The 26,208-nt window shown below is 38.2% G+C and overlaps 1 protein-coding gene across 6 annotated transcripts in view; it reads right to left on the bottom strand.

Moving 5' to 3' along the window:
- TENM2 (teneurin transmembrane protein 2) overlaps positions 1–26,208 on the bottom strand; it is a 1,152,237-nt gene that overhangs the window by 903,843 nt on the left and 222,186 nt on the right. The gene's annotated exons all lie outside the window — the stretch shown is intronic.

The raw sequence follows: 26,208 nt of genomic DNA on the forward strand, positions 1-26,208 counted from the left end.
TTAGGTTAGAAATCCTACCCAAATCTACCTGGAAATAAACCCCTTTGAACACAGTGGGACTAGTTTCAGAGTAAACTTGCATAGAATTGTGCTGCCAATCTCACCCTGTGCTATCAATGTCTCAATTATTACTTCTTTCTGTTTAATAGCCAAGATATGAGGCTAAGGAAGGCTCAGTGGGAAGCATTTTGGAACAGGCATCTGCTTGACAGACCAAGGGTGGAAGTGTTTCTTTTTTCATAGGATGCCAGGAATGGCGCTCTCTCAAAAGAGGCTGTGCTTTCTTCCTTTTTGATGTCCTAATTCTCATAGAATTAGCAAGAGCCTGGTGGCCTCTGCAATCTTAAATATTCAATGCTGGAGTACACACTGTGGTAATTTTTATCTGCGTTGTTAAGTTTCGTCTAGTTTGTGTTTGAATGTGGATTTAACTGCTTTTGTAAGTTTTCTATGGTACAATTATTTCAAAATGCCTGGCATTAATAATCCTTTTTTTATATTGCTAATAGAAATATTCTGCTTCAAAACCTCAAAAACACAAAGTTTGTTTTTTTCCCCCTCTTTCTGCATTGCATGCACTGATGAACTAGCCTGCTCAGCAAGCATTTAACAGATTAGACACTTGAACATGGTTTCAGGCAATGCTCTCTCATGTTTCTGCGCATTGCCTGATAAACACTTCAAAGTAAACCGCTCATAAATATGAAATGAAAAGCTGAGAAGTCGTTATGCACAGCTTTGAGATACAAATCTCTTTATTCCCCTCTGAAGTGGGGTTTGATTGACATAATGAGTCATAGATCCTGTCCAGGGACTCACTGCCTTATCCCCCTTTCCTCAGGAGACAAGGAGACTTTAAAGAAATATACTTTAGAACTTTGTGACAGGCAGCTATATGAAAAAAGTTGAACTCTATACACATTGCTTATTATATTATATTAATATTCAACTTAGGATGACTCTGACATATGCCAGCAATTGACAGTAGATCTACAAAGGGGCAATAATTCGTGGCCACTTCTACCACTCACTCCTCAACACAGTGCTATTAAATGGCCAACTGTATTTGGAAACCACTTGAAGGCACACAGTATCAACAAAAGTATGTTTAAAACTGAAGTTTCAATGGAATGCTACAGCAAGATTAAAAAAAACTAATCAAGTCACTCCCACCTTTCAGTGTTAACTGCATGAAAGGGGCTTTATGCACCTGATTGGGAAATGGCACTCTTGTCACTGACTATGGTGCTGGCCATGCCAGTGGTCCTGACATCATCTTGGTGAAACCAAGACAACTTAGTGCAAACAATGTTAGGAAGGAGGTAGATCTGCAAAAGGGCAAGGTCAGCAGGACAGATACTGTTGTTCCATGGAAATCTTCTCACATATGCCATGGATGCAGGTGGCATCTCTTTGGTTAGTTTTGAATCTCACCATGATCTATCTATCTATCTATCTATCTATCTATCTATCTAATCTATCTAATCTATCTATCACACTCTTTTCTCAGGACTGAGACATGATATGCCTCTGAAGGTGTAATCCAAAAGCCACTTATCCTGCAAACATCAATGTGAAGGAGCCCAATGAGTTCTCATGCTTACTGGGAAGACAATTTTTGTATGATATTGTAATATGAATGGAAACTTTCATATTACTGATGCACCTAAAAAGCAAATTACAAACTAAAACTGAGACTGTTCAAAAATATTCTCCCCAGATTAATCCCAGAACAGTTGTTAAGTGAAACTCAGTTGTTCCCAATGCTAATTATTTTGTATTATGGTGTGCCAGTGGTCATTTGCAAATATAAAGCATTATGCACAGCTCATGAAATCCATCCACCATAAAAGCGATGTTTTGTATGAGCAGGTACTTTTTTTCTCTAAAAAGCAAATGTTCAGTTAAGCTAAATGTTCAGATAAGCTATCTATTAATCTATTAATGTTCAGATAAATTAAAATGTATTTAATAAGCCTTATTAAACAACAACACCTCCCCCTCAAACAATGCAATTGAAGACAACTGAATCCAGAAGTTAGTATCAACCTAGTTAGTATCAACCAGTATCAGGACCTCAAATGTAGATATTCAGAGGAGTAATCAGTCTACTGTTATGTGAAAAACCTATTGCTGATTAGTTAGCAAAAATATTTATTTGCATTCATATTTAACATCTTTGCTTCTCTAATGAATAAAGATAATTTTAAAAGGTAAATTTATTTTTAACTGCTTGGTCTATGTGGATATTCATATAGACTTCTAAAATGAAAAGAGAAAATTAACAAGAGTAATCTCAATTGTTATGCAAAACGTTTTTAATTAAATGAGGAATACATTTAGCAAGACAACATGAAAATGGAGAAAAATACAAATAGAAACAAAATTCAGGGCCAAATTAGTTGATATGCTAAATGCATTATTGAATTTCATAGGTTTAGTTATTTCACCATTTACAAAACAGTCCCATGGGATGAGAACCACATCATGTATGGTTTCTCCCATAATGTTCCCAGTGCAATCTCAAGAAAACTCATTTCTACAAAATTGCTAGTCTCCTTCAGAAAGAAAGTTTGGTTGGCTCCAATGACAGTTCAGCTCCAAAAGACAAAGAACAGAGAATGGTGAGGGAGGATTTTTGGTAAGATTGTGGTGACAGAAAAGTTTTAAATCTTGCACAATGATTCCAATTTGGGATGGGAAGACATTTTATTCAAGTTGACTGTCTCATGAAAGAAGCATTTGCATATTTCATCTAACAGAAAATATGATCTTGCCTTGAGAACTGATACATAAATGATATTTCCAAGAAATAAAATGCTAAAAAATTGCATGCTTTAAAAAATGAAATGATTGCATTGTGCATCATTTTTTAAATAAAAAATACAAACAGAATCATAATTTAATCAATGGGGAAACGTTGTATACATCAGGTGCATTGTACAGATCTATAAGAAAGTTAGAGGTAATATGCATTTTAAAGAGTAGCACAAATTTCAATGTGCGAAGCAAACATAAAAACTCACAAGCCAAAACCAAATAAGGATGGAAGAAGAAGCTAGCAGGATGAAGAAAGGAACTCCATAAAATCATCTGAGGAAGCAAACCTGATCTACAAAACTTTATGCTCCAACTTCTGTTTGACAGTTCGCCTAATTGGGGATCCTATCTAAACGGATAGGTTGCAATGTAGGGAACACAACATATAATATAATTTATATTTTCTTCTTGTTACCCAAGGTCTGACTCTATGCACCTTCTCTTTTTCAATATTATGTTAACAAAGGGATGTTTGAGGCATGTAGCCAAGAGGGCGCCCCAGGGCCGAAAACTAGCTATAAGGAGATTCATGACCATCTTTGGAGGTCCAGGAGACTCAGCATGGGAGAAATGTAAGAGCACACAGCTAAGGATAGATATACCAAGATAAGAATCTGCATCATACTCTTTGTGAACAAAAATCCAAAAAATACTTTCCTCTGGAAGTGATACCCCATTGTCCAGAGATATTTGCATTGATTGCCCAGCCATTCACAAGTTTCCTTATTCTTCTCTCTTGGAAACTTCACTCTACTCCCAAAATCTGCCCCAGGATATTTTCTGCTCAGGCACCCCAAATTCAGTCTCATTTGAGGTTAGATAGACTCTCTGTCAGTATCTTGCTTGACTCTTAAGCATTGCTGGCCACTTCATGATCCACACGAAGCTGATGAGCCATTTCACTTCACAGTGTCCCTAGACTGGAGACCCACTTCTGGAACTGATGCAGTCTGTTCAGTTGCTATCTGCTACCAACTTTTATATTATTAGTTATTGGATTGTTGCGTGAATGAGTGTCTTTGTATGAATGGTAATTCCCCTTGATTACAAATAAAATTATATTTGGAATTTGCTCTGTGGAGTTCTGTTTCTTGGAAGTGGTATACACAGGCTTCATTCCAGCTTTTAGTTACCAGAGCCCTCTTGTTGCTGTCATTTGAGCTAATGAGATTCATCATTTGAATATTAATTGTGGGTGCCCTCTCGGGACCCTTGCTGTTTGGGTAACATCCTTGGAAATGTTCTAAGGAGGGTATGAATACAGTATTAGCTACCTAAAACACACTATCAAACACACCATGAAGAGCTAAAAAGTTAACCAAGGCAAAAATAAATAAGTACAGATAATTCACAAAGAATAAGAAAACAGTTCATATATGAAAACCATTTCAGATACTAACTAACATTTCTATGCAAAATAGTGTAGAAATACAAATGTCCATTCCCATCCATGAAGTTCTCTTCCAAGCATGTATTCTAGGAATTCAGCTTAAATTTGTTTAGCGTTAAAGAGTTTGCAGAGATTTGTAATAATATTTTTCTGTAACGAAGAAAATACTTGATAGTTTTAACAAAATACCTTGTTTATATGAGCATGTGTAGAAATACAAAGGTTTTCTGGCTGTGTGATAGCTATTTTCAGTTGAGGGGGAATGTACCAGATGCCATCGTTGTTAGATGCTTTTGTCTCTACCAGATTAGTATTAGAAAAACACAGGCATACATTTTCACAAATATATTTGCATATATATTTATGTTTTATGTACAGGTGTGAAGTATTTCCTGTACCAATCTGTTTTAAAGATATTTGGAGAGGGTTTCTCCCCCTTTGAACAGTTTTCTAGCATCACTCAGACAGTAAATTAGCATCAATTTAAAATGTCAAAGAATTATTGAAGAATTCAAATGTTTAAAGAGCAGTTGTTAAATCTCTGTTTAAAATGCCAGCTGGATCTGTACTGAAGGTGAAAACAAAGCAAATTAATGCAAAGAAAATATATGTACCTTAAATTTTGGAATGCTGGATGTCTTATGATTCTTACACAATTACCAACAGAGAGAGAGAGAGAGAGAGAGAGAGAGAAGGTTGGCTCTGATAATTAAAATATTTTTTCACTCAAGCTCTTTTAATTCAACTACATCCTGCTCATTGTGATATTTAATGCACAAGATAAAACACTTTGATTTTAAAAGGGGGGAGGGCTTGCAATGGTATCATCTCTTCCATGCTGATCCAAAAAGAACAGCTGTCACTCACATCCTTGGCTCCCAAGGTCTCTGGAGTGCACTGAAAGCAAGCTGTCTCTAGGATAAGGGCTCCTCAGAGACCAGCAGTCTCTGCATGGCCTCCAGCAGAAAAGCAATGCTTTGCTCACTCAATAGATAAGCCCTTTGACTCCATTCTTTCACTGGCTAATATAAATATATGGCTTAAGTGAATGATTAACATTCTCCCTACAGAAATTCAATTAAATACTTGGAACCTCAAGTAAAAATAGCTAAGGAAGTTCCAAAACATTAATGTAATTAATTATCAATTATTAAAACTGTCTCTGAAAGGCAGCCCTGGCAAAAGCCATTGTCTTCTATTTAACCTTTTCCTTGTGTCTTTTCAGGACCTACTTTCTGGCTTTATTGGATTTTTGTCGCTCAAAACTTTTGTGTAAGGCAGACCTGAAAGAATGATCTCCTTTCAACATTATACACCTACATCATCTTTGCAGATCAATATCGTCTTGACTGACTCTTTTGCAAAACAAGGGCTTACACCCTGACATGCTTCTGTTTTCACTCAGCATTCTCCATAAACAATGTTCTCTGGCTGTTTTAGAGTAGTAGTCAGAGACTTCCCTCTCATTGTCTTTGTGGAGACAATCAAAAATTCAAACAATATGAAGACATTTCCAACTGTATATCAAACAAGTGACCCAAGACATTTGCTGCCTGAGGCAAAGGAAAAATGGCAACCTCTCAATCCCACGTACACAAACATGCATCCACCTCATTTCAGCACAAGCAATGGCAACCTATATCTCATGTTGCTAGGGCACTTCAAAGAGTGATAGCCAAACTGTGTAAGCTAAGGGCACAGTCCTCTCTCTAAGACAGGTGAAATATCAATAAACTCAGGAGGCACAGCTACCCATGTAACTGCTGCTAGATTCAGTTCCTTCACTCTGTGGAAACTCTCAAAAGTACCAGTACCACATGGTCTTGACAGTCACTGAAAAGAGAGAAAGAGAGAGAGAGAGAGAGAGAGAGAGAGAGAATGGTGCTTATAATGGTGGTAAGTATAAGATCAATCTATTAATTTTAGTTTAGTTGGTACTGAGAGACTAGATCATACCCTGTCAATAGACTTATAAAGTACAAATAGTGAATATATGATATGGAATGAATAACAGGGGCAGGGACATGTAGTCTGACACCAACAGCCATCCAGTCAGGTGTTACACAATTCCAGAAGATGACAGCAAGTACTAAAATCAGTTCAGGAAACTGCTGCTAAAAATCTCCATTATCAGTTATTGCTGATCTAGGAACTAGAGAGAAGATACTTTGTTCAAGACACTGGAAAATGGAACATTTGCCATTCCACACACATAAAGAAGCTTACTGGACTGTTAATTGAATTTTATTCTGCCAATAGGACAACTTCCTCCACCACACTTTAGGATAGCTGACTAGATTGGGGAGTTTGGAAAGATCATACAGCATCTGTGACTCCAACACCTCAGTGTGATTTCCTCTCTGCCAGCATGTCCTCAAATGCCACCTCACTCTAATGGTAGGATAAGTGCTAATGGTTAGGAGAATAATCCACACAGTGCGGTCTTTTTTGAATTTGCATTGCTTTAATTCAGGGTTAAAAAACCATGTAGCCCTCCAAATGTTGTAGGACTGCAGATCCCAGCAGCTGAAACCAACACAGCCGATGCAGAGCAATGCTGAAAGCTGCAGTTCAGCAGTACCTGGACAATTCCCAACTCTGCTTTCACTGAACAGAATACTCAAGATGGAGTCATTGTGACATTTTATCTATGATATTCTTTTTCTTTCTTTCTTTTCAACATCCAGTTAACTTTTATATTTAGGTGTTCAGTACAAATAGTCATCTTTTTCTTCTGTGATAGCTTCTTTAGTCTTCAATAGAAAGTGTAGTCTAGATTATTAAAAATCATTTAGACAAACTGAGTCATTAGAACAGGAATATTCTAAAGGAAAATGACAGAACCTGCAAAATGTTAGCATATTAACAAGAAGAGATCTAAGAGTAGATTTTCAGTTCACTCATCCCTGCTATTATGATCAATAAGATTTCCTAACATATATTTTCAAAAAAATAAGAGCTTGTCCATCAGATACCTAATACAGCTGTTATGTTAGCACAGTGTAACAGTTCTTCATGATGACAGAGAACTTGCAAAAACTGTTTGGCTGAATGCTACTTTCATGTGACTTTTATGGATAACAAACCTGAAAAGCATTAATGTCTGTTAAATCTAGCTTGTTAGAAATGATTTGATTAAACATAATATATCAACAGAACTAGATAATTTTCCCAGAACAGATGAATGTGACGTATAATTTTGGTTGATGTCTGTGTTTGAATGTTTGTACCAAAGATATGAATACCAGATAATAAAATGGCTGTTGTTAAAATAAATGAATTTTGAATTATATAAACAATGTAGAGGTGATTCTAGAAACAAGAAGCCACAGAATGTGCTTTCAGTGCTACAGTTGTAGGTAGAAATTAAATTACTATGAAAAATAGAAAATTTAAACACACAGACATACTTGATAAGTAAAGAATATTGTAAAAAGAGAACCATAAGACATGCCCATCAATAAACAAAAGGATAAAAATAGTTGCTTTGATACTACATATTTCACCTTTCTAGAAACTTCTGACAGGTCTTTGAGGGCCTCTTTCTATACTATATTATGATTTTATTCTAGCTGTTACAGTAGTCATGTTGTCCAATTTCCATGAGTCTGGTAGTTGTCAATGCTTTAAAAAAGTGCTCTTTTAGGTTTCAGACTTATGGCATAGTTCTGTAGAGTTTAGCATAGCTGAGTGCAGTACAAGCAATGCGCCCACAGAAATTATGTCTGCTCCGAGAAATGGAGACATATATTATCAAGCGTTTGGAAATGATTTAGAAAATATAAGCTGGCAGATTTATTGTATTCTGGCTACAATATCAAAAGCTATTTCTTTTGCTCGAAAAGGTCAATAATATGAAGGAAAATGTGATATCCCAGAAACATTATTATTTTCTATAGGAGCCCCATTCCATTGTTATTTCTGTGCAATGCAGAAAGAGCATGGCTGTGAAATCTCTCTTTGATCATAACCTCCTACATGTTCAGTTCAAACTCTGTTTAAGAGGCTAGACCTATACACCCGTTTCCATATGTCTGGACATCAAATTTTCCAGGAACTATATGTGAATATTTTTTACATGCATAGCTGGACACAGTGAAGACAGAATGCAAAATGTCACTATTCCCTTCTCTAGGGGGCTCTTTCACATTACAGAACTACTGCCCTATGGTTCGTCTTGACTGTTATGGCAACACCTATGGAAGTTGGAATTTGCAGTATTGGGAGGGGTATTGAGAATTTTAGGCTATAGAAGTGTAGTGATTACTCAAACAACAAGCTCCAGGATTCCATAGGATACAGCCATAGCAACTACAGTAAAATTATAACACTATAATGTGTAAAACAGCCCAAGATGATGAAAGACCATCTTTATTTGACAATAATAAATATTAACAAGTCTCTATTTATTTCAGTACACACACTGACACCTATATGTAAGACACCAAAACGCCACATTAACATGATTGCTTCATTTTAATAATAATAATAATAATAATAATAATAATAATAATAATATAATTTATTTCTATACCGCTATTCCAAAGATCACAGCGGTGCACAACAAGCAAACAAAACAATTAAAACATTATAACCCAGTTCCCCAACATACACAATACCCAATTACAAAAAAACCAATAAAACAGTTAACAATTAAAACAGTTAAAACCATGCGAAACAACCCCATACAAATGGCTGGATAGATGGAATCCACCAATTACATTGCCAGGGGAGGAAGAAAGATGCCAGCAGGCTCATGGGGGGAAAGCCTGGCAGAATAAAAAGGTCTTCAGGTTCTTCTTAAAACCATCAAGGGTGGTAACTGTACGGAGCTCGAGGGGGAGAGACTTCCAGAGCTGAGGGGCCGAAACTGAGAATGCCCTCCGGGATGAATTAAATCGAGCATCTGGAACTCTTAAAAGATGTTTCCCACCTGACCTGAGAGTGCGGGGCGGACTGTATGGGGAGAGGCGGTCCTCCAAGTACCCTGGGCCCAAGCCATTTAGGGCTTTATAGGTAATAACCAACACCTTGTATTCGGCCCGGAAGCGAATAGGCAGCCAATGGAGATCTTTCAATACTGGTGTTATATGGCTGGCCCTGGAACATCCAGTAACCAGCCTAGCAGCCATATTTTGCACTAATTGAAGCTTCCGGGTTTGGTACAAGGGTTGCCCCATGTAAAGCGCATTACAGAAATCCAGTCAAGAGGTTACCAGAGCGTGTACCACGGTTTCAAGGTCCCCCCGGCCAAGGAAGGGACGCAGCTGGCGTATCGGCCGAAGCTGATAACAAGTGCTCCTGACCGTTGCAGCCACCTGAGAGCTAAGGTGAAGCGACGAGTCTGTGTATTATAACTTTTCTACTTCAGAAAGATAGATTCCAAGAATCTTACTGAATTTGTCACAAGCAATTTTCCTATAAATTCATAGGACTTGTTTCAATCATCTTATAGCATCCAGTACAGAAGCTACACAGTCACAGAGCCAACAACTCCTGACTTTTGAAGCTGTATGACCAAGAAATATGAGTTCCTACTAAGAGACCCTTAGACTACTATGGAATAGAAAGTGCTTCCTGTGGATGGATTCTACAGACATGTTTCGATGAAAGAACAATGTGGGATGTGAGGATGACATCAGAAGCAGACACATCAGCACCAATTCTTCTGTGGGGGTAGATGGCATTGACATGATTATTTACTTCCCACATGGACCATCTGTTCCAGTGCACTTCCTTCAATCAAAACATTACTATTCTAGTAGTGAATCCAGTTCCTGGAAAGTAGCTCCAAGATTAAAATGGCATATGAACTATTCCAGTAAAAGTGGGGAGAAGAGCTCCTACAGCCACATATATTTCATTCACAGTGAATGGACTAGGCCAATTAAGACACAAAATTTGGATGGGAGAAAACATGCAAACTCGCCTTCCTCTACCAGCAATTTTTCCATACCTTGACAGCCAAGAAGGACAGATTTCCAAAAAGAAAAGGGTAGCTGAAAATCTTAAATGATATGTTTAATATTTGTCATAAACAGGATATTCTGTGTACTTGAAAATGAAGCAGTTATTGTTATGTAACATCTGACATTTTCATAAAGGTGATTTACCTCACCAGGGCTCTTGGAACATGTTTCTTGTGCCAGAAGGAGAATCTACTAGTCTCAAATCTCAGACTAATTTGCACTCGATTAAAATTTCCTAAAATTAATTTTAAATACTTCTTAGTCAGAAAGACCACATTTAGGACTCATACTTAGACAGTGTAATGTTTTGTGGCAACTTGTGATGAGAACAAATGCAGTTGGTAGGGGAAACAGAATAACATCCATTTTCGGTGGATATAGATGTCTTCCTCTGAGTTTTTTAGCTACTTTATGCAAGGTAATACTTTGATATAGCTTTCAATTCTGCCTCAGCAAACTTCTGCCTTGTTTAACCAAAAGAGCTCATTTAACAAACACCTATCACTGGATGTAATTAGGAGCATCATGATTCTTTGTGCAATTATGCACAAATGTACTTGAAATACTTGGTTTTAGCAAATCTCTTCTTATGAAGAATCTCTTCCTATGGAGAAGAGAAAGAGAAAAGATTTAGTCAGTTTTCACTGGCTTGGATCCAAGCTTCATTTTAATATGTTCAAAACAAATCTCACAATGAAGGAATATGAACACTATTATAATACTAGGTAATTGTTTGTTGAACTCAGTTGCCTTCAGGCTTTGCTGAGATCCACTGGAGCAACAGAAACAATTTAAATAATCTTCCAAGAGCACAAAAATGTGGCAGATGAGGATGAGGATGAAAGTGATTCACTAGATAGACATTCTAATGCCTTGCTATATATAAAATGTTTAACATGATAATAGATGTCTTCATTATGTGAAAATCAGAGTGCCTTTAACTACTTGTATCTTGAATTAGCATGAATCTAAAACTGCTGGTTACCCCCAAGCTATCTCTCACTTCAAATAGTCTGGATAGATTTGCAACAGATCCTCTCATGGACATCTACATGGCCAAGCACCCACTTCCAGTGTCACAGGCCACAGCAAGGCCTCCAGAAAGGACATAACAGTGGCAGCAGCTAAGGGGTGTGTGGGGCCATGCAGTTTGCTGGCTGTTGAGGTGGAGTTTCCAGGAAACTCTGCCACAAACATCAGGTCTTTTTACACCATGTTATGGGACCTTTGGGCCACGATCAGCCCAGAACTGCTGAATCAGTGTCCAGATTGGGCAATCTAGAGACAATGGGCCTGAGTTTACAGGACCTAAACAGATCAATGGATGATAGGAAGGCTTGGCTATGTCTCATCTCCATGGTCTCCATGAGTCAAAGTCACCTTGAGGGCAGTGAACAATGACAGACAAAAAAACCAGATGTCAGGGGGTACATAACGTTCCTGTATATGCAGTAGTAGGCATACATATGGTTTGGCTACTGAAGTGTGTTCCTTGCCCCAGAACTATTAAAATGTAACCCTGATATTCTACAGACAATTGTGTTTGTTGCTCTTAAGACTGAACATGTGCATTATGCATAACATTAATTAAGACTCTCAGAATTACATATACTTTGGACTTGAGCTCTATTTTGCAATCCTTAACAGTTTTTTTCCCCTAATGGATTTTGCTGAAGTAACACAGCAGTATTTCTAAATGGCTATTTTACTTTTCATATGCACCAATTCATTCTTAACAGTTTGGGCCTCGTCACTCAGGATGGAATATGAGAAAATTTAAAGATTGGACTTTGGGGATTCAAAACATGAATAAGTTGATGGGCTGTGGGGAAAGTCAGTATTTTAAAGAAATCTCTTCCAACTCTCCTGTCACAGCCTTCAGCAGTCACTACGCTTTCCCTTGCCAAAATTTCAGGCATAAAATGTATTTTTCTTTTATAGGCTTGCCTTCATCAATCCACACAGATTCAGTCTTCCAATTGCTTAGACATAAAAAAAGAATATCATGTATGTTGAATCCACTTTAAAATCCTTTAAGGTTCCTAAAGAAGCCATGAACCAGTGTTTGGCTTTGGTAAAAGATAGTTACATTGAATAATTTAAATTAATAAAACCACAGAAATGTCCACCTCTGTATTCTCAACATAAAATGTCAAGTGAAGATTATAATTCACTGACCCTGACATATACTCCCAACTCAAAAAACTCTTAAAATGAATTCATAACTTGTCCTTTTCAGCTCTTGGAGAAACACTGTGCAAACAATATTCCAGATTTTGTCAACCTATAGAAAACTCAAGGTTTATGTTTGGTCTGCACTTTTAAGGAAAACAACCTCAATTCATGCTTTTCAGAGTAGCATGAATACTGGAATACTTCAGTTCCTATTGCAATTCACTACTTAGATGAACTGCATATCAAAAAGACTATACCAAACGTACATTTCTTTTTAAAATATAGAGAAAATGTACATTGATTGTTTTCCAAAAGTAAGACAAATTGTGTTTCTGTGTTTTAATTTTCAGACTGAGGTGGAAATAAATAGAATGAACCTAAGGATGAACTGAAAGTTCAGTGACAGCGACACAGAGTGGAAATAACTTGAGCTGTCCATCCCTGTTTAACAGGAATTTCATCCTTACTGGGAAGGCGATAACAGAAAAACCTACAGACATCTGTTTGAGGCCTTTCACTGCTCACAAATTAATGATACCAAGTGCACATTTTGCAGAGACAGGTTTATATTACATGATCATTAACTTATTAAAATGACTGAGTGATTATGGAAATCTGTTTTGGTAGGTACTGCCCTGATTAATTGCTGTAGACTAATCTGCAATGACATTATTTGAGATGGTGCTGTTTCTTATTCAGGAGTAGATTTAGATTCCCTCTAAACTGATTAAAATGCCTGTAACTAGCAATAATCGTTATAAAAGTTATATCAAAATAACCAACATGATCTTGGTCACATACAATATGAATTGTGAAGTTCATATGAAAGAGCCAATAGGAATTTTGTACTGTAAGTGTACACTAGCAAAGCTATGGTTGAATTACACCACTTGCTTATTAGAATGTATCACTCCACAACTGAGCGTACAACTGACATCATGCTGATGCATACTCATGTTATTTCAGAGTTGATAGGTACACAGTAAAAGTGTGCTGGGAGAAACACTAATGCAACACCTTAAAACTATTTGCACAATGCTTACATCATTGCAGGAAGTCCCAAAAGGTATTTTTGACCAACCATGAAATAACAAGACCAGACAAAAATAATTGGATTAAACAAGGGCCATTTTATTAAAAAAAAAATTTAAAAAACTATTTAACTGTTTGAGGAGTAAGCAAACAGATAAACAAGGGGGGAGCAACCTGGTGCAAGTCCAGCTGAGGCCCAGATCTCAACATATACCTCCCTAGTTATCCCTTGGGCAAAACACCAAACCCCGATGACAATCCAAAGGGGATGTTATTACCTGGGGTGGGTGGCAGTCAATGTGTTCAGGCAGTAATGGACTGGATGAGGGAAAACAAGCTCAAGTTGAATCCAGACAAAACGGAGGTACTTACAGTAGGGGCCCCCAAACCAGGTCCTAGAGTCCTAGAGGGGCTCACACTCTTCTTGAAGGACTGTGTTTGCAGTCTGGGGTTGTTTCTTGACCCGTCACTTCAGATGAGGAATCAGGTGAATGCGACGGTCAAGAGCGCCTGTTATCAGCTTAGGCTGATACGCCAGCTGCACCCTTTCCTGGAACGGGGTGACCTCGAAACTACAGTACATGCACTGGTAACCTCAAGACTTGATTTTTGCAACGCGCTCTACATGGGGCTACCCTTGTGCCTAGTCCGGAAACTCCAATTGGTACAGAATATGGCAGCCAGGTTGGTCACAGGAACAGCAAGGAGTGACCATATAACCCCAATATTGAAGTCACTTCACTGGCTGCCTATTAGTTTCTGGGCACAGTACAAGATGTTGGTTATCACCTTTAAAGCCCTACATGGCTTGGGTCCAACCTATCTAAGGGATCGCCTGCATCCATACAATCCGCCCTGTACACTCAGGTCCTCTGGGAGGAATTTACTACAGCCTTTGAAGACCAGGTTGATGGCAACCTCCCAGAGGACATTTTCTGCAGCCGCTCCCATTTATGGAATGGCTTGCCAGACAAGATCTGTCAAATTACCAATCTAGAGAGCTTTTAAAAAGCCATTAAGATGGATCTCTTCCGGCAGGCCTTCCCAGAATAAAATACTTGGCCACGAGTAAAACTCCCATCTATCGAACTCTGCCCATGATGACTATTATTTTGATTATTCAGATTTTAGTATGTAGTTTTTAATTTTATACTGTTTAATCTTGTTTTAAGGGGGGGCACTATGTATTTATGGATGTATTTTAACTTGTTGTATGCCGCTTTGATTGCCTGCCAAAAAGCGGGAGAGAAATTAAAAAATTATTTATTATTATTTATTATATTGACCAGTCATCTTTAGATGGCCAATACCTGGAGATCTCCCTCCAAATCATTAAAATTTGTAAGAGGGAGTAAATCCCAAATCAATCACAAGGGCAGTCTCCCTCCCAAGCCGCCACTTAAACCATGGAGGCAGTTCCAGAGACCAACCCACCATCACAATGGGTTATCAAGGTGTACACCATTCTAAAAATCTTTCCCCCCTGCTATCTGACAAGGGAAACCACAAACATCACAGTGAGCCAACTGTCCAATTCCCAATAGATGCAGAATGAGGTAGGTGAAAAATTCGAGGTAATGGGGAAAAATTCCTACCCAGTCCCTAAACAGCCAGCAAAGCTCACAATGCACTGAGGACAGGTGGGTGGGTTGCAAAAAGTGAAGATTTGATACTCTAGGGGGGGCAACAGGCTTAAATAGCCTTCTCAGTTGCCCCTTATCGTGTGGTACAGCTTGGCCAACCAGGCCAAGCTGTTGTTACTCTCTGGTCTCTATTCATGGAAGCCAACAAAGCGGCCCCTTCTCCTGCAGCAGCTTTTCTGTGTAGCTCAGGGACCAAAACTGTTGGCATAAGAGCGCTATACATATATGTATATAATCCCTGGCATATATAATCATACACTGTTATATAATTAGAAAAAATTGAAATTATTAAATTTATATTGATTATATTGTATAAAATAAAGATGATAGATAGATAGATAGATAGATAGATAGATAGATAGATAGATAGATAGTAGACAGACACAGACAGATAGATAGATTCATAATGCCTTGGCCCTAGCAACTGCTGAGAGCCCCAAGCTCCAGGTTTTAGTTGCCATTGCTCTGGTATTATTATTATTATTATTATTATTATTATTAACCTTTATTTATGAAGCGCTGTAAATATACACAGCGCTGTACATACAATCTTTTTAATTAGACGGTTCCCTGCCCTCGGGCTTACAATCTAAAAAGACATGACACAGAAGGAGAAGGGAGTGGTGGAGGGAAAGGGTAAGAGGTCCAGCAGTTCCTCTCTACCTCCAAGGCCTGGACCAAGGCAGATGGACTGGACGGAGGGCTTGGCTTCATAATGGATGGTTAATCATTTTCCAGGGAAACTACATACTCTCAAGTAGGATAATGCATATATAGTACATAGCAATACAGGAAATGGTTTGATAAACAGACAACAAAAGAAAACCAAATAGCAAGCGACAATTATGCAATGCCTGGGAAGGCTACTCTGAACAGGATGGTTTTCAACTCCATTTTGAGGGAGAGTAGAGCAGTGTCACCATCTATTAGACTTAATCCACTCCCTGATTGCCTTCTCATTTTCCTTGTCTATGGTGTCTTATTTAGCTAATAAGTTTGCAGTCAAGGAACTGTCAAATTTGATACGTAAGCTGCTTGGGGACCTTTCTGGCTGAATGATGGGGTATAAATATTCTAAATAAATAAATAAGCAGGTAATATTTTTAAACATTTAAATAGTTATTTAGAATGCATGCTGTTCAATCAGAGCAAACAAGTTCTTGTAGTATCAATGCATGAATGCCAGGATTTGGAATGAAAGTGTGCCAAAAAAAAAGTGTACACCTCACCCAGTGTATTTAATAAAAGGTTATAGCCAATACAAGTACCAACAATCCTTGCTCCACTGGTTGCCTAAAAGAGCAATGATTAACTCCAGTTTGAGAATGAAAAATTAATCTATAACTTCTAATGATCTCAGACTATTAAACTAGCACACCAGGTAACAAAATAATTATCTAAAACATTTATATCTTGAGATAATATGGAGAGTAACATTTAAATGCAAGATTATTAGAATGCAATATGAAAGCAGACACCATATCCCTAAACTGCTCTGTAAACAATTTTTTACATGGCAGAGAAGCAGGGCGACAGTTGAATGCATCTTCTCTTTTGCCCTTCCATAGCAGCAGAACTTTGTTTCTGGCAGACATAATTTTTGCTTACCCTGAAGCAATAAAAATATCTAAAGGTGAAACAAAAGGGGTCAAAGGACAAATTTAATATCTGTTTGTAAAAAATGTGATGGCTATGTGTTGTGACTGGTGGTTAGTAAAACAGTTTCTTCTCCACAATTAAATGGCATATTAATAATCAAATAGAATAGGCTTGTCCAAAACAACGAAGGATTCTGGTTTGACTTCTCATTGGTCCAAGACTAATTTGGGGTCAACAAAAATGTCAGGGGGAAAATTTAAATGGCACTGAATTGTCATTACAGTGTATGAAAACAGATGTCCCTTTGCAAGCATGAATCAGATACTCAAATATTTCCACCCTACCCACAACTAGAAAAAGACTCATATAAACATTGGAAAGATCACATCTCCCAAGCATCTGTGTAAGAAAAACATCTGCTATGCGCTCAACCCTGTATCTGTGCTTTTACTGTTGTTCATATTAGACAACAGCCCAACAATTTGAGAAACCTGATGTCTCTTACAGCATTAGTTTGATCATATAGCTCCCATTGTGATTTTTCCTTACAGAGTCTGAAAAAATCAACTGAGAAGAAAACGAGGTAAGTGATGCCTTTATTCTCCCTATTGCTGCTACATGCATGGTAGGGGGAAACAGAAGCCAAGGCAGGCCCAGCAGGGAAAGAGCTGTAGGAGAACAAGAATGTTCTCTGAAGAGTGACCCAGATCTCATAGAGCTGCTTTCTTGTTAGGAAACAAAAAACACAGCTGACTTCCCTCCTCTGGATTGTGTGCTAAGAGGCAACCACAGAAATTGTCCCTTTCCCCCTCTTCATAGCCTAAGGCTTCAGATCTGAATTTCAGACTGTTTGGGACATTGATGGTATTCGCCTGCTGAGCCATACAATAACTACTTTCCCCTATGGTTCTAATATTATGTGCATTTTACAGACTTCATGGATGAAATGTTAACATTTGTCAGTGAAGAAATACTTCAGATGCACATTACTTCTAGGTAGAAGCCAAAGATATCACCAAGTTCTGTGTCCCCCCCTTAAATATGAAATAGCTAAACTGTCTGCATCTCCAACCCTTCCTTCAAAACACACACAAAAAAAACATGGTTCTCTAATATACACAGGAGACAATCCATTCAAAGTGTGACAGTTATCTCACAGTAACAAAAGAGGATAGTATGGAATGAAGCACCTCCTCTTGATGGAGCTACACAGGGAACCTGTTCCATCTGTGAACTGTTTATGTGGTTAGGAGACACTTTTCCTGTTTGTAATATAAATCTAATTCACATGAATGCAATTAATGTTGTTTTTTAAAAAATTGAAAATTAATAGATACTATTTTCATTTTTGGCTACATAAAAGAAAAATTAAATTGCAGCTGTGTTCCTTCTCGTTTTCAATTAACCATGCCTGCGTTTTTGTCCAGGTTATACTGAGTGTTATCATTCCAATAGAAATGAAACTTTGATGGAAGACTGTGCATACTGAATGAGAAATAATGCACATTAGGGATGCTTGAGGAATTTGATCTCTGTGAATTCCTGTTTGAAATGACTTAACTAGCATCTATCAGTTTGATGTATGGCTTGGAACACCACTGATATTTGAATTTTGCATGTCTCCAAAGTTGGATTGCAGGTCGAGGCAGTTTAAATGTATCAAAATAGTGGTTTAAATATCTTTTTTGAGAATTTTTATTTTAAAAAAAACACCTGTAGAATAGCACAAACAAAGAATGAAATAGAATTATAATAATAACTATTAAACTGACATAAACTAGAAATAGACGGATCTATACAACAACAGCAAATCTTTGTTTAAAATATGTATTACTCATCTTTTCTTCATTTTGGCTTATAAATATAATACAAAACAAACCTCATGGCAATGTATTTAAAAACATACAACAGAAACCAGAAATAAAGTATTAAAAGAAACTACAGAAAGTACTAGTATAAAAACATAAAGTAAAATAAAAATCAGAATAATACCCTGGCAGAAGGGATGCTAATTATGAAAGGCAAGAAGTAAAAAATCTAGTCTCAAAATGCCAAAGACCTTCCTAAGTACAGACCTCTAAAGTCTACATGCAGTAGTACAGAAAGCCATTTACTTTGTCAAATGTATATGGGCTTGGAACTGAGAAGTAGATCACTCAAAGAAGACTATATTTTTATTCCAATCCTTTAAACCTTGGTTTCTAGAATCTTTGAGGCAAATCCAAAACATAAGTCACTCATGTCCATTCCAGCATTTTCTGAAGATGCCAGCCACAGATCCTGGTGAAATGTTAGGAATACACTCTTCCAGCACACAGCTACATAGCACAAAAACCCTCACAAAAACCTCTATAATAAGCCATATTTTAGTTCAGTGATTTGATGGACTGAAAGACATCTGAAGTTTGTGCTGGATATTGCCACTGAAGGTTTCTCCACGTCTCTTCCAAATCTGCCATCACCACCATTAGGGACAATGGAACTTCAATGGTTGTGTGTCCACATTGCCACGCCACCATTAGAAACAGTTCCTGTTGTCTCGCATGCTGGCATGTACACGCGTGCACGTGGCCATTACAGACAATGGGGCTTGTTGTCTTTAATCGTGTTGTGGCACATGCTGTGGCCATTGGAGACAATGCATGCTTGCCATCCGCAGATGGTTGAATGCATGGATGGCAAGTCTGTAGATACTGAGGGCCAACAGTATCACTTTATAATGCTAAGCACTCTCTAAGCAATTTAAAATGTCTTAGCCAATTGCCTCCAACAAGCTGGGTACTCATTTTACCAGCCTATGAAAGGATGGAAGGCTGAGTCAACCTACAGGCCTGAAGGTTCAAACTCACAATGTATTGGCTGCAGTACTGGCATTTCACCACGGTGCCACCAGGGCTCTTCCTCATGCCTGATTTATCCAAATGAAGCCATTATGGCAACACCGCTAGCCAGGTTGCACACCCCTGCAGGCTTGTGAGAAAGGTGATGTTGCTCCAGGTTAGTTACCTCACAGTAGTGGGAAGGTCATCTTTCAGATGACTCTAACCAGTTTGAAACTGTATTGACTACAGACTGATGTCCTTTTAGAGAAGTATGGCACCTTGTGAAAGAATATGATATTACAAGCTTCAAAGGAATGGTGACATTTAAACTAATGTAAATTAATTATTTGAAAATCTAAGTATCCCCCAGACACACACTTCTAGTGACTCTTTAATATGCCCACCATGTTGCAGCTGTCTTGATTTTAGGTCCTTGGATCATATAATCACTATAATTATTTTAAATTGATATAATAATAATAATAATAATAATAATAATAATAATAATAATAATAATGTAAACTTCCAAAAGTGCTGCTTTTACAAAGAAAGGATGATATAGAAATGTACAAAAATAAAATGATGCTATAAACTCCTGAGTTGTGACGACAACAAGCCAAAACAGAATTACCATGATCAGAAATCACTTTAAGCAAGAATACTGGATTGATGTATGACAAAGAAGTTTTTCAGACCAGCGCTTACCCCTGCTGGTAAAATGCTTCTCTTGAGGATGTAAGAGCTCTAACTGGTTTGTATGGGGAGATATGGGCAGGATACAGATGGGCAAAAAGGGGTGTGTTCATGACGTCATGAAGGTATAGCCTTCAGACGGCCCTTACCTGAATGCCGCCATGAACACGCCGCCTGCACGCCCCAAGCGGGAAGAAGCGGCATTAAAAAGGTGCTGCTTTCCCCCGCTTCTTTTCTATATACTGCACAACTGCGCAGCTCCATCTATAAGCTGCTGCACCGGTACGCCAGAATCGTTACGCCGCTAATTTAAGTTGCCCATTTAAAAGCTCCGTGTCTGCTGCGTCGCATAATGAGTCGGGGTCCTGGAACATGCGCAGTTTGCACCGAGGCTCTAATTAGAGCGTCAGATGCCATGCAGATGTGGAAGCTGCAGTACAGCTGCACTCTATTTTAATGCTCGTAACCCTAACCCTAACCCTAACCCTAACCCTAGAGCAACATGTACGCATGCGCTGCTAGAATTGGGGAAAGTTTGGAATTTAAAGTGAACCCCTACACACATTCCTGTGCCATTTTCACCTAACAATAAAAAACCCCTAAAACTTTAAATATTTACATATGTACAAGGGAGGTGATGGGGGATGGCAGGGGGACAGCGGTGGCAGCGGCGACAGCTGTGGCTGTGCATTGCAGATTCAGCAAGAGCGTGGGGACCAAAGGAGAGGAGGCATCCATGATGCTGGTGACACTACCAACGTGCAAGCGGACAAGGATGCCAACACCAGCTGATCACCAGCTGGCAGGAGACCACCATTGTTCTTGGGCAGGGCGAGGGAAAAAGTTTAAAGGGGCCTGGGCGCTTTAAATGTGCACATAGGCTTTCTGCCGCTGGTGCTGAGTGCCGCAGCTGCGCAGCTGCGCATCCGCCAGCCGGCAAAAGAAAAAAAAAAGCCCCATTTTTGGCTGCCCATGAGGAAGCTGCCTCTCTCTTTGCAGCGTCCTCTGAGGCGGCGGTATGGAAACTGCGGGTCAGAAACGGCCCCAGGTGAGGCGTCTTCACTGCCCCCCATGTGGAAGCCCCATACACCTGAGCCACGCCCCCGGGGCGGGCGGTCTGGAGGCTCCGTATTCAGGGGAAGACACCTCCAAGACGTCTTCCCCTGCCCGTCTGTACCCCGCCATGGTCTCTCAAATAGTCTGAGATTATTACTAAATATTAGGATTATCACTATGTTTTCCAGGACAAGCTATGATTCAAAACTGTTATGATTTAAAGCTGGCATGATCCAGAATTGTTTGTAAATATTTAACCAGAAACTGGGATTTGGAGCAAATTATTCTTCCAGATTTGATCACCCATTCATGTGAAGGGAAGAATGAAGCAAGAGAGAAGACACAGGAGATTATCAGAGGGGTGGGGGTGGGGGAAGCTAGGAGTAAAAGGCATACTCTCGGCATAATTGTGCGATTGCACTGAAGATTTTTCATATGACATCGTGCTCATCCAGATCTTATCCCATCAAGATTCAGGAATGCTTCAGCAACAAACCAATCACGGGGAAGTCTCAGGAATGGTTTAGCTGCAGGAGCATTCCTGGATCTTAATGGGATAAGTCCGGGATGAGCACAATGTGTCTGAAAATCTTCAGCATGATTGCACAATTATGCAGGGAATCTGCCTTTTACTCCCTGCATGCCCCCCTCATTTGATAATCTCTATAGCATGCAAACCTCACCCTAGTGTTTCCATCCTTGCAGCATTCAGCAACAAGGTCCGAAGGAGGCCTCTACTCATTTTGGTTAAATGAATATAGAGATTCCCAGTCACAGAGGAGGTTGTGATTGTCCAGAAACCCTGATTAAACCAGGGCTCATTGATGCATGTACATAATTATTTTTAATTTATCTTTCAGACCTTGCTGCTCAACACAATAAGTTTGAAAACAAAGGGGCATGTAGGGAGGATACATGAGCAGGCTGAAGGCTTCAGTGGGGAGTTTATGTACATGCATCAAGGTTAAATCAGGATTTCTGGATATGTGGGTATAGAACAACATTTCAGTATCAGCAGAAACCTAAATAACAGTATATCCCAGTAACCTACAATGCTATTTTATTGACAAACAATCATACTGTCATTTAGACTTCCATTAATCTAATCTAATTAATCTGTAACAAAATCATTGGCAAAATAGAGATGGCATTCAAGATTTCACTAAAGTAAATGGTTTGCTTGTTAAAGCAAGTTTATTTTAATTATTACATTCTGTCGGCATTATTTTCCTGACTTTATTTTAAATTAATCTGGCTAGGATGAAATTTCAGTTTTATTGAAGAGAAAATTAAATTAATTCTTCCCACTTTAAGTTACATTTTAGAAAAGAATTTAGCCACTTATTACACTTTACTTCAGCAGGTCAAAAAGCTAAAACACAATCTTTCTATTAGAGGGATAATATAAATTGATATCTAGTACTGCATTATAGACTTAATATTAAAGCAAGTTATTGAACAACCCATTATTTTTTTTACAATAAAAGAATACTTTATTGATGTTAGTTTAGTTAATTTCAGTGAAAACAATTATACCTACAATTGGTGGTATGATAAGGTTGTTGAATCTTTTGAAGTACAGGTTATGTCTCTCTTATCTGAAATACTTGGGTCCAGAAGTGTTTGGGATTTTTGATTCTTTTGGATTCTGGAATATTTGCTTATATAAAATGAAGATGATATCTCCAAGTCTAAAAATGAAATTCATTTATATTTCATATACACTTTACACACAGATTCTGAAGGTAAATTTATACACAATCATTTTAATAGTTTTGTGCATGGAACTAAGTTTGTGTACATTCAACCATAAGAAAGCAAAGGTGTCACTTTTTCAGCCACCCATGTGAACAAATTATTATTTTGAAATATTTCAGATTTCAGAATTCTAGACAAGGGAGACTCGACCCGTATTAAAAATATTTTTATGCAGAAATGTTTATTATTTAATTATATTACAACATGGAATCCTGCTTTGCCCTCCTCAGGTAAAGAGTATTTCCACTGTGTTTTGATCAGGAAGAAGTATAAATAAGGAACTGTAAGCACATAGCCAAGCAGCAAACAGAAAGGAGACAAGCTCCACATGCTCTAAGATGGTCAACTGTTTATTCAATGTTTATTCAGTGTTTGAAAAGCCCAATGTGTTTTGGCCACACTAGGCCTTCTTCAGGGGCATTTGAAGATCCAGAAGATGACTTCTGTTGTTAAAAAAGGTCGTCTCCTGTGCCTAAAATGGTTTAGGGGGAGAAGCATGGTAAAAATGCCCCCAACCCTAGGGAACATTTTAAGGCACGTTATTTTATTGTATTTTTTGTGGCAGGGTGAAGGCCTCCAAAGTCTCCAGGGAAGCCAATGAGCCCCTTCCCACCTTACTATACAGTCATCACTCTGATGCTGCCTTACATTTTTATTTAATGACTGGTTTAGAATTAATATATAAATTTGGGGTCCAAGGAGGGGGAATCTAGTTCTGTGTCACTCAAAAATACAAACAGAAAGTTAGTATATTCCCTGAGGCTGAACTGTCTTCCGAGAAGCAAATATGGTGTTATCTGGTCCTGTTTCCCCCCAGCTGAATTCTATAAGGTCTGTCCCACACCTTTTCACAAACATGTAGATAGCAGGGGCATCCTGCACTGGTACTCCTATACCATAGAAGCCGTTGTGAGATTTGGATGGGTTTGGGGTCTCCCATTAGATTTCACAGGACCCCAGAGATCTCACAAGAAATCCTCTTCTTATGAGACTTGAAGTGGCTCACACCAAATGTTCTCAGATGGTCCTATATTGCCCATCAAACAATAAGGTGGAAGTCAGGAGTTCTCAGAAGGCAGGTCCACAATACTCTAACCAGTCCATTTTTCTTCCCTATGAGGTTTTCCAAGTATTAAAAGTTACTTCAAATGTTACAGCTATTCCATAAAAGAAGGAAATTATTCCTTATTAAGATACAACTGCAATATAGTCAAATCTTTATCAACAACAGGAAATAATTAAAAGTGTGGTATAGTGGTTTTAGTGTTGGAGTACGCCTCTGAAGACCAGAGTTTGAACACCTGCTCAGCCATGGAAATCCCCTGGGTTACCTTCACCAAGTTGCACTCTCTCAGCCTCAGAGGAAGACAAAGACAAAGCCCCTCTCAACAAATCTTGCTAGGAAAATACCAAGATAGATTTGCCTTAGAATTGCCCTAAATCGGAAGCAACTTGCAGACACACAATACAAGATGCCCTTATTTCTAACTAGTTGTTTCCAAGTTCTGCACAGGCTTGTATTCTTTTTAATCATGCTTGGCTATAGGAAAGACAAGTTATTCTTCTTTGGATAAGAGTGTTTTAATAAGTAATAGGGAATATTTGTCTTCCTTCTCTTATTTGCCACCTTTCACAATAAATGGGTATAACTGTTAAATGAAAGTTTGTTCTGCCTGTCATTTACATAGATTTGTTTCAGAAACCATCCTTTCTGCTCTCCAGTGTGGCTCCGGAGTATTTCTCGCCTATATTAAAACCAATCTCTTCACATTACTTGCTTCTTTAAGAGAAATTATATAAGAGAAATTATGTAATCATAGTTACACAGACATAACTATATAACAATTATATAAGAAAATATCATTTTTTCTACGATATTCTGCAGATAGCTTTTGAATTATATTGCTTCTGGTTCTGTTCTCTGCCCTACCCCCTGCTAATTAAAGAAACTCTTTAATCTGAAATTTCTTTTACTTAGCATATCTTTCCATATAAATATTGGCCTAAATTCAACATTGCAATGTCACTGTAAAAATGCCTTCACTTCTCCCTTACGTTCTCAGTCTCATCCAAAACTAGGCTCCAGAGTGTTGTTCAGTTCCCCAGAACCAGTTTTTGGGGCAGACAGATTGATCAAGTGGGGATGGATTACCCCCACACATTTCCACTAGATTCTACTGCACTGCCAGCAAACATTCAATATTAGGTAACTGCTAACAGCAAATATTTCTGAATGCTCTACTAGGGCGCTGTTATCATTCTTCTCCTCTCATTCTCTCCTGTTTGTCTCATATAGTTCTAAGGAATGTTAATTCTTAGGAAAACTCAAAAAAAGCTCTGGGGCTACCAACTTTGTTCCCCCCAGTGTTTTTATCTGCTCTCAACTCCCTTGTTGCTACTTCCTTTATTGATTTCCCCTTCAATGGAATCCCTGACTTCCCCTTTGCCCTTTCCTCCCATTAGTGGCTTATTCCTCTTTATTCAAACTCTCTCTCTCAAGTTAACTTGCCTGTCAGCAATTTTAGCACAAAAGTAGCATTTATTTATATATTTTATAAATGTATATACTGCCCTTCAGCCACATTTCCAGGACAATGTCTGTAAAAACAATACAGAACAAAAATACAGAATACAAAACCAGAATCACTGCAGCAGTCAAGATGGTGATTTCTCTCTGTTACAGTGAAACTGTATTAAATAGCCATAATGGAAAGAAGATAGTAAGGTAGGGGAAAACTGAGGATAATGGCAGATGTCACACAACACACATATCCTGGTGTGGCAGAGTAGAATTAAAATAAAAGCCAAAGATACAGACATAGTTAAAAGTTATTTCCATGTGTATTCATACTAAGGGTGTGAAGAATATTTGCAAAATAGCTAGTTCTTGACAAGTGAAGCTATCCTGACATGTTAATACAGTCTGCTGAGAAACAAGCCAGCCATGGGAGGAATTCTTGTCCCACCGTGGAGGTATTCTTGGTGAGACTTCTTTAATTTGCACAAAATATATTTACGGGAAGAAAACGTCAAACAAGTATGAAGCAAAGCATATAAAACAAGCACAAACCGACTGTCCGATTGACCAGAAAGATGCAAGATCCAGCCATTATACACATTTAATCCAATTTATGGTAAAATCATTTTCAGAAATAAGAAAATACTGTGAGAGACCAACAAAAACAAATCTCATAGGCAATAAGTTACTGTTTGTGGCTTTTCATTCTTGTATTCCAGAACAGGAGAAATGG

The sequence above is a fragment of the Sceloporus occidentalis genome, unplaced genomic scaffold (genome assembly GCF_023333645.1).
Source record: "Sceloporus occidentalis isolate IW3139 unplaced genomic scaffold, rSceOcc1.0.p SCAF_1, whole genome shotgun sequence".
NCBI classification, from domain to species: Eukaryota; Metazoa; Chordata; class Lepidosauria; order Squamata; family Phrynosomatidae; genus Sceloporus; species Sceloporus occidentalis.